At 26.3% G+C, this 10,760-nt stretch overlaps 1 long non-coding RNA gene across 2 annotated transcripts; it reads right to left on the bottom strand.

Moving 5' to 3' along the window:
• Window positions 1–1,287: 1,287 nt before the first annotated feature.
• On the bottom strand, window positions 1,288–4,991 carry LOC136083763 (uncharacterized). Of its 2 annotated transcripts, none has more exons than XR_010640060.1 (6): window positions 4,714–4,991; window positions 4,348–4,590; window positions 4,170–4,246; window positions 3,180–4,021; window positions 1,926–3,071; window positions 1,288–1,670 (listed from the first exon to the last, which is right to left on the bottom strand). It is a non-coding gene; the product is annotated as an uncharacterized LOC136083763 (long non-coding RNA). The 2 variants fall into 2 exon arrangements; XR_010640061.1 differs by having other exon boundaries at window positions 4,170–4,216.
• Between the last annotated feature and the right edge of the window lie 5,769 nt (window positions 4,992–10,760).

Here is a 10,760-nt window from a genome sequence, read left to right as displayed (position 1 = left end):
AATACCCATTTTTACAAATAAATGCAGGAAAAATTAACACAAAGTTTTGATCTTGTTTATTTACTTTAATGCTTTGCAATTTTAAACTACCTGTCTTTTAATTAATTACATAAAAATGTTGAACTAACAAAAAGTTTTGACATCCTTTATTTTTAATGTTTAAAAAATATGCATGAGGGGTCTTGATTTTGTAATTAATAATGCGTACGTCAAGGGCGGATACAAAGAATTATGAGTTTTTTCTTTAGGTGGTGGGGAGCTTAAAGGAAAAAGGGGAGGGGTTAGTGGTTTTGCGACGAACTTGTTACTAAAGAGTTACGATGTTTAAAAAAGGTGGGGGGGGGGGAGGAGTAAGTCTAAAACGGTCAAAAAATGCGTGACGTAATTTGTGGACGACCCCTAAGAATCGTTTAATGTCACAAAATACACATCTGTATCTTTTCAACGACTAAGTCCGTGGTTTTGTGCGTATATATAATATGGACACCCCTAAGAAAAAGTTGCAGTATCCGTTGTATCAGTAACGTCCATAAAATATATACGCAGCAAAACCACTGTTTTAGAACCCGTGTCCCATTGCACGTGTCGTCACTTATTTTAGGTGTTCCAAGAAGTCCTTACCGTCTTAGCACAGAACACCGCAGAATAGCATTTAACAGAAAGATGACACACCTCCTTCCTTACCGTAGTTGCAATACTTGCTCAGAGATGGGTTTGAACCAAGGATCTCTTGTTTCTGAGGCAAGCGCGCTAACCTCAGAAACAAGAAAACAAGCTATATACTACTGATCAACACTACAAAATATTAGGAAAATAAGCCAATATTAATCAATTACATTACATTATTAAATAAGAGTGAGGGGGGGGGGAATAACTACTAGTATCTATTAGGACCATATTATATACTAATATATTATATATTGTTGATATTATTAATTATTATTATTATTATCCTTTGTTAAATAATCAATTTTAGTACAAGTAAGCAATGCAACTAACAAAGAAAAAAAATATACTTGGTAACTTTCTTTTTCTTTTTTGTCTAATATTTAAATATATTTTTATATTTACAATTTATTTTGTATTATATATATATATATATATATATATATATATATATATATATATATATATATATATATACACATATATATATATATATATATATATATATATATATATATATATATATATATATATATATATATTATAATATATATATTATAATATATATATTATAAGATATATATATTATAAGATATATATATATCTTTTTATAAATATTTTAAATATATTTTATACACTTTAAATACATTATTTATACTTTTCTTTTTAACATTTTATAATTGTAATATTCATTAAAATAATTAAATTTCTTTTTCTCAAGGTTGGTTTATGCTTTCTGTTAATAGGGTTTGTTTTTTGATGGTGGGATTTCATAATACTGCTTAACCGCTTTGTTGGAGAAGGAATGGATTGATATATGGTAAATAATTTATTAAAATCGTGATGAATGGATTCGCCTCCTCGTTCGCCGTAATATCCAAACCCAGCACTCCATTTTTTCAAAAACAGAATAGCATGTTCTTCCAACATATTTAACTTCGGTGGCACTGAATCATCCGACCAATTAGCGCGATAAAACTGCATTAAATCAGCAATATGTGTTTCTAAAGATAAATAGAAAGCAATAGTAAAGCAAATTTTTAATTTAATATAAATTTTATTTTGTTCTCAAACATACTATAAACACGTTTATATATTTACTTATAATTTCACTTCCATAATACCCTTTAAACTACTTATTGCAAAAACGGATTATAATTTTTTCAATAATAAAAGTAATTAAAGATTAATTTATTTATCGATGGGTTGGAAAGAGTTTTCATTAACCATTTAATCCCCTCATGTCTAAAAAAACATACCAAGTTGTGTTAATTGAACTGCTGTTATTGAACTTTTAGAAGAGAAGACATTATAACGGGTCCGCCAAATAATTTTTTTTTTTTTTGAAAATGCTATAAAAAAAACTACTGAATATTTTCTCAAATGTCTTTTTTTATTTGAAAGTACAATCCTTCCGGTTAATAATGGAAAATAATTTCATTCAAATGGCTGCCTCGGCTAGCCATGCAGTAGCCTACACGATCGGTCCAATTTTTAAGCACATTATCGATTGTGTGCAGCTGTATTTCACCAATGGCTTCACGAATATTGTCCTTTAAAGCGTCAATTGTCTCTGGCTTGTCGGCGTAACACTCATCTTTCAGGGCACCCCACAAATAATAGTCCAACGGTGTCAAATCGCAGCTCCGAGGTGGCCAAACGACATCAGCTCTGCTGCTGATAATGCGATCTTCAAAAACAGGGCGCAAAACATCGAGTGTAGCTTCGGCTGTGTGGCACGTAGCGCCGTCCTGTTGAAACCAAATGTTGCCAATATCCTCCTCAATTTTTGTGAACAAAAATTCGGTCAACATGGCCCGATAACGATCGCCATTGACTGTAAGGGCCACTCCTTGCTCATTTTCGAAGAAAAATGGCCCAATTATGCCTCTGGATCAAAATCCGCACCAAACAGTGACTCGTTTTGGGTGCATCGGCTTTTCAATGTATGCGTGCGGGTTTTCTGTGCCCCAAATGCGACAATTTTGCTTGTTTACATACCCGCCAAGATCAAAATGAGCTTCATCTGAAAAGATGATTTTTTTGGCAAAATCGGCATCTTCTGTAAGTCGATCGCAGGCCCACTTAGCGAAGCGAAAACGCATTGGATGGTCAGTTGGCTTCAACTCCTGAACCAATTGGACTTTGTATGGCGTCATACCAAGGTCTTTATGCAAAATTCGTCTCAATGATGTCTCCGAAATCTCTCTCTCTAATTATAAAGATATATAAATATAGCACCATACTTTAAGCATTTTATGTACATGGTTTCCTATGAAACTTTTTCCGTGATACGCCTGACGTTGAACTTTAAATTGTTGCAAAATAACCTCAATCTGTTGAGTACATGGTCCCTCACTTTTCTTTAAAATATATTCTTTTTCCAAAGTATTACACTCTTGTATCTATAAGATAAACATAATTTTAATTTAAAAAGTTTAAAAAAGTTTACGACTTTAAAAAGTAAAGGAATTTAAAATAATTTTGAAATAAATCTTAAATTACTTTCTTACTTTTTTATCTTTGGTTTTGGTTAGAAAGTCATATTCACAGATGAAAATTGATATAATATTTTCTACTTCATCTGGATTAGTTAATATAGATGTAGCAAAATCATCACTAATTAACTCAATTTGATCATCAAGACCTGAGATACAATTTTTCAAAACAGAAATTTGTTTTTGTTTCAAAATAAAGCTATTATAAGGTTCAGATAAACCATTTTTGCTGCCATCATAATGTCAACACCATGTGCTTCTTCCTCGAACATGTTGAAAAATTTTAAATAAACACCAAGAGCAATATGCAGACTTGGTAAAGAAACCTATGCATAAACATAAGTAATAAATTTTTTTCTAAAAATAAGAATTTTGTATATATAATTTTTATTTTATATATATAAAAATCTCTCTCTCTCTCTCTCTCTCTCTCTCTCTCTCTATATATATATATATATATATATATATATATATATATATATATATATATATATATATATATATATATATATATATATATATATATATATATATTTATATATATATTTATATATATATATAAATTTATATACATATATAAATTTATATACATATATAAATTAAATATGCTAAAAGCAACTGTAAATCAAAATTAAAAAAACATAAAAAACTTATCTGATCTAGAGGTATTCTCAAGATTGGCTCTGTTATAACATTATTGTTATACTTATCATTTTTCTTGAGACCACCACTTTCCATAAATTTTTTAAAGTCAATTTGAAGGCTTTCAATTGTGCGGATATCAATTACTGGTCTTTCGTTTCTGCAAATTTTCATTTCGTCTGCTGTTGCATTACAGAACAAACAACAGTGAGTACCTTAAGATTTTCATATTATAATTAAATGAATACCAAAATTAGTATACATATATATATATATATATATATATATATATATATATATATATATATATATATATATATATATATTCAGTATACCTGAGGTATTATCAGTTTATAAGTATACCTGAGGCTCCTGAGATGCCATACAACACACACAGAAACGCATAATCTCTGAAGATAAATACTCTAATGTTATAATCCCTATAAAATGTATATATATATATATATATATATATATATATATATATATATATATATATATATATATTTATATATATATATATTGATACTTCAGAACATACTTATAATTAATTATTTGGAGGTTTTCTACTTGTTTTTGAAATCTTGTCATGGCTACTTTAATATTTACTCTGTAGTCCTTTGCTTCAAACATGTTAAAAACAATCGTACTTTCGGTATTGTTTGGGTTTAGGGTATTGACAATCTGATAGCTCATCTTGAAACTACCCCCACCATAATCTCCTCCTATTTTTATTTGAATTTCTTTATCTGGAATGAACTTATGATGCACCAGACCATTACAACTAAAACAATATGTAAAGCTGTGAATAAACAACGAAAATAATTGTTTTAAGCAAAAAACTAACATTTGACGTATTTTTCTAAGATTAATAACACATAAAATTTTCTTGAAGTAATTAACATACCTTTCCAAATTTTCAAGATATCTCAAAATATGATTACGTAAATCAGTTATACAACCCCAAGGAGCTTCTTTAATTTCAAACTTTCCTTTCTTTTTTTTTTGAAATGTGAAAGGTGCATTTTCAACAACTATGTCATTTCTGCAACCATTCTAAGGGTATCGTTCATTATATACTGCCTTCTTCCTACCCATTTTGAACAAATTCTGCACAAGTAATTCAAATTGTTGTTATGCTTTTCCATCTAAAAATAAAAACATATAAAATATTTACGTGCCCAGAATTTAGATCAGATAATCTTTCTTTTAATCACTTTTTTACAAATTTATATCTAGCAATATTATATATATTTATATATATATGTGTGTGTGTGTGTATATATATATATATATATATATATATATATATATATATATATATATATATATATGTGTGCGTGTAATTCATATATATATATATATATATATATATATATATATATATATATATATATATATATATATATATATATGTGTGTGTGTGTGTGTGTGTATATATATGTGTGCGTGTGTGTGTGTGTGTGTGTGTGTTTTTATATTTTACACAGTGTATGTAAGTAAACATTACTTTTCAAGTAGTAAATTAAGTTAAAGTATTTTGTTTTATTTTTCACATTTAATGATCCTTAGTTTTATAACATGATCGAATAAAATGCACCAAAACAAAGTTATGAGAAAAATCATACTACTTAACTACACAAACGAGTAAAAATACAATTTTTATAAAATTAAATTTAAGCAATGACCAAAAGTAATCAACTATAAAGAAAAGAATATAAAAGAAGTAAAAAAAATTTTTAAATTTTTTATTAAAATTTTTTAAGTCTGAAAATTTATTTCAAAAAAATAAACAAGTTGCTCTTCTACACCAAAATAGCTTTCGCAAAAATACAAATATGCGTATTTTAATTGGTTTGTAAACATATTTTATTTGCTTAATATTAAAAGTATGATACTTATCTATTGATAAAAAAAATAAAAAGTTTACAATACTGAACATAACATCAAAAAATGCAAATAAATGGTTGCCATCTAATATTTACTCTGTATCTATGAACCGTGGCCATTTTAAAAACTTTAAATTTTTTTACAAATACTGGCGCATGCGTACCTAAACTTTACGCTTTTTTCTAATATCTAAACGACCGTGACAACACATACAATTCTGTTGTCAGTTTTTAAGTAATGTACGGTAAATATTTAATAGGATATTATGTTTTTAATGTGCAATTCACCAAAACACATTTGATAAGTATACCATTGCATTTTAATTTTTTTTATAATAACTAATTAATAATAGTATTTAGTACTGCAATTTTACATATAACATTAAACAATTTAATTTTTTTAATTACTTTTTCATAATTAGTTGTTAACCCAAAGTATAGTCTCACTTCAAACAGTTCATTTTATGATGACAAGAAGAATCAGCTAAACAATTTAGAACTTAAAAATAAATCTTATGAAGCATTAAATAAGAAATCGTCAAATTTATACACTTCTACTGAAGTCATACAGAGAGATTTTCCTAACAAAGTTGGTTCTAATCATTTACACCCTTCTACAGTAAACATTCACAAAATTTACATTAATAATTTTATAAAATAAAAAAATCATAAATCTCATTTTGGTTACTAGTAGAGAGTTAGTAATACTAGTAGAAGAAGCACTAAAAAACTTGCAATATGTTTTTCTATGTGTTAGCTCATAAATTTTTTCTTATAACTTATATATTCATTTTTAATTTTATTCTTTCAATGTATATTTCAATTATTTTTTATATACTTTATTCGTTTATTATACTTTACTCAATATATGTTTTTTTTTATTTTGATTACTGAATGCAATTATTTTTTTTCAGCTTAGAAAATAATAATAAGTTTTTTTGTTAATTGTTAAAGAAATTAGTAATCACAATGAGATATATATTTTATTCAAACATTTTTTAGACCAGAATTTTTAGTGTAATTTTTATAAAGAGTTTTTTATATATATAATTTTATGTAATTATTTTTATCTTGCATTTTCTATATTTTTTTAGAAAGAAAATTTGTATAAGAGTTAATATAGAATATAAATATTTTCCTAAAATGTATAATTTAAGAGTTTTTATTTTTAAATGTTTTTTCATTGACAATTTATTATTTATCGAGTATGATTTGATAAGCGGTCGTGGTGTAGTGGTAGTATTGATGTAAATTTACCGGTAATTTTTGATCGTGGAAATTTTGAAAAAGTTTTAGTTTTAAATGTTTATTCTACAATTTATACGCTATAATCTGGTGTCTTGAAAACTTTTCATATTATATTTGCATAAAATAGGCTTTATCTCAAGTTGTATAAAAGAATTGTCAGCAGATTAAAAAAAAAACGTATATTTCACGAAGTGAGTATTTTAACAGCTATAAATATTATGTGATAAAATGAAGTTTTTAATTCATTTTAAATATTATATATTTTATTCAACAATAAACATCATCTTTCTTTTTAATAAAAAATTTCGAAGTTTACCAGCCGGTAATTTTTCAAAGTTTACTGGTAAACTTAACGTTAAATTTTACCTTAGCAACACTAAAGACCGAGGAATAAAAAGAAGCAATTAAAGACCTTAGTGCTAAAATTACTTAAATCACATTTTGACGAAATCAAACTAATTGGTAATTTTTTCTTCCCCTTTCTTTTTAAGCATGCCAAAAAAAAGAATGATATAATTTTATGGACAAGAATTAGTTCATAACTTTAAAAAAATGGCGGACACAACGAACATAAAATTTAACCCAAGCCAAAATAAGAAGACTATCACCATAAAATGAAAAATAAATGGCATTAAGCTGGCTAAAGTAAGGCGTGTTTACATATATATATATATATATATATGTGTGTGTGTGTGTGTGTGTGTGTGTGTGTTTGTGTGTGTGTGTGTGTGTGTGTGTGTGTGTGTATATATATGTATATATATATATGTATATATATATATATATATATATATATATATATATATATATATATATATATATATATATATATGTATATATATATGTATATATATATATATATATATATATATATATATATATATATATATATATATATATATATATATATATATATATATATATAGCGTGCAAAAGTAATCGGACGAGAGCATAACTTAAGATAATTTTTGAATGAAAAGTCCAATTTTTTTCAAATTTTCACTAAAATGTCAAAAAATTGATTACAAATCTAAAAACAAATGAATTTTTACTAAATTTAAGCAATCTAATCTTAAAAGTTCATTTAATTAAAATATGCGCGTGCAAAAGTATTTTGGCAAAAAAAAAGACTTGAATTAGATTTTTATTTTAAACATTTTTAAAATTGAAAATGCTTTATTTTAAAGTAAATTGCTTTAGTAATTCGTCAGGAAGCCCTTAGCATTGATTGCTGCTTGAGAGTGACAAGGCATTGAGTCCACCAGCTTTATAATAACAATAAATTTGATTTTTCCCAATTCTTGTTTCAGAGTATTCAATAAATCACGTTTACTTGTTGGTTTTCGACCTGAAATTTATCGATCAATGAGATTAAATAGACATTCAATAGAATTAAGGTCAGGACTTTGCTAAGGCTATTCGATTAATCGAATTTCTTTGGTTTTGAAAAAGTTTTTCACAAGGGTTGAAGTGCGCTTTGGGTTATTGTCCTGCTAAAACATCCTTCCTTGAGGCATTTTGTCTTTAAAATGTGGTAGCATAACATTCTTAAGTATACAAAAATATGTACTTTGTACATTTTGCCATCAATCAAATGTAGACCACATGGGTAAAACCTCAGATGTCACATTTTTCTTACTGTGAGAAAAATGAAATTTAGTGTTTAGTGACATTAGGTATCTGCTTATTAATAATATATTTAATTTAAAATATATTTTTATGACTATTTAGCCCTAACAAAATATATAAATGCAATTTTTGTGCTAAATACAAGAATTATTTATTCACAGTGTTCTTTTGAAAACAAGACACTTATTTTGGACATCTGTGGTTTTTCCGTTGTAAATTCATCAACTCATAAACCACGTTAGCTTGTAACCTTTTAGAGCACTTATTTTTTTAAAGGTTGATGGTGACACATTGTAATATACAACCACAACGTACTAAGTGTGTGATGGGATAATAAAGCTCCCCCCCCCCCCCTTATTTACATTAAAAAAATTCAAACAAATAATTATATGAAAGTTTTTCTTTTAACTTTATACAAACTATCATTGCAACCTTTTCTCTTCCTTAACCTCATCTATTTACCATAGATGATTCCATGATATCTTTGTACCATCACTTTTTATCAAGTTTGTATGAGCCATACAAAAACCAATTGTGAACACACCGTTAATAAAAATGTGTTTTTTTAATTCCAAAGAAAAATAAAATAAATTTTTGAAAAATAAGATAAATGTATATTAAATGTCTTATTTTGACCAGTTGAAAAACGTTTAATGAGTTATGAAATTTTTAACAAAAAAGAGGCAACAGAGCTATGTATGCTTGTTTCAGTTTATCAGGCACTTTGATCTTTGATCTAAACATATGGGATGTAACAATCATAAAATTAAATATTTCCAATTTTTCATATAATTAAATTTTAACTAGCCTTTAACTTTTTAATTTCTTTAAGTCAACATGTCTTAAATGAACAAGCAACCAAGAAGTTTGGCTTTAAAACTCTGCAAATTTCAGAAATTTTTCTTGTATCACGTTTTTATATAATATTGAATTATTATGGTTTTTTGTGAGATTGTCTAGTGTTTCTGACAGAAACTTTTGATTTGCAATGGATATGTTTCTATCACATTCTGTAGGTGTCATGCCTATACAGAATGTAACAGAGTTCTAATTAGTAGTAAAATAGTAATGCTGTTAAGTTTTTCAGTTTTATGAACTAGATAATAAAATCAATCTAAAACTTTTCATTTTATATTTTGCCTAGCACATAAATTGCAAATTAGTTTGATATCTTTTACATTTGAGATAATTGATAATTTAAAATCATGCTGCATAGAACATACATCATCAGACCATCTGTTTCCAATAGTCAAAATCAGTATATTGAGTCGATTTTTTGCTTTGCTAAGATACAAAAGGTAAACTTTATGAATAAAAACAAAAATTGAAATAATTCAAGAGAAAATTTTTGCTATTATAAAAAAAAACACATTATATATATATAAGTATATTTATATAAATATATACTTATATACATATATATATATATATATATATATATATATATATATATATATATATATATATATATATATATATATATATATATATATATATATATATATAGGTACGTAAGTAAAAAATTTCGAATTGTTTGAATACTATAATGTTATATATCATTAGAAAGAGGATTATTGCAGTATTTTAAAGATGAAAAAATTATCAAAATCGAACAATTGATTAAAAAGTTATGACGGTTTAAGTACCTTTTTTTCTATATATGGATTTGTTGAAGAAACTGTGGTCAAAATAATGTTTTTCTTCACTTAAATTGTCATAACTTTATCAATTCTAATCGAAGTACAAATTTCTTTGTGTTAAAAGATAGATGTAATAGTTGGCTACAACTTTATGTTAAACTCTAATCACCGGATGTATCTGATGGGCAGTGGGGGCACCAAACCACCACCTCGCCCGTATAAAACTGAACACTTTTTTCCAAAAAGAAAGTTTTTTTTAAAGACATAAGCATTATAAATACACAAAAAAGTTGTTTTAAATTTATAGTAAACCACCCAAATATAAGAGAGGTGTATGTTAGCAATAGAGGTGGGTGTGGTGGCGATGGTTTGATACACCCTAGGATCAAAAACGAATTGATTTTATAAATATTTGTATCTTTAGTAAAATGAGTAAAATTAGTACTCAATATAAAATTATGTTATACAATCTTACGTATAAAAGTGGTGTTTTTATTACGGAAGGGGCGTATGCCCCAACCAATCCCCACCTCTCCACCCAACCTAAA

This window comes from Hydra vulgaris, chromosome 08 (genome assembly GCF_038396675.1).
Source record: "Hydra vulgaris chromosome 08, alternate assembly HydraT2T_AEP".
NCBI lineage: Eukaryota > Metazoa > Cnidaria > Hydrozoa > Anthoathecata > Hydridae > Hydra > Hydra vulgaris.
The sequence above is the reverse complement of the archived record's forward strand: the minus strand, read 5'-3'. Positions and strand labels throughout refer to the sequence as shown.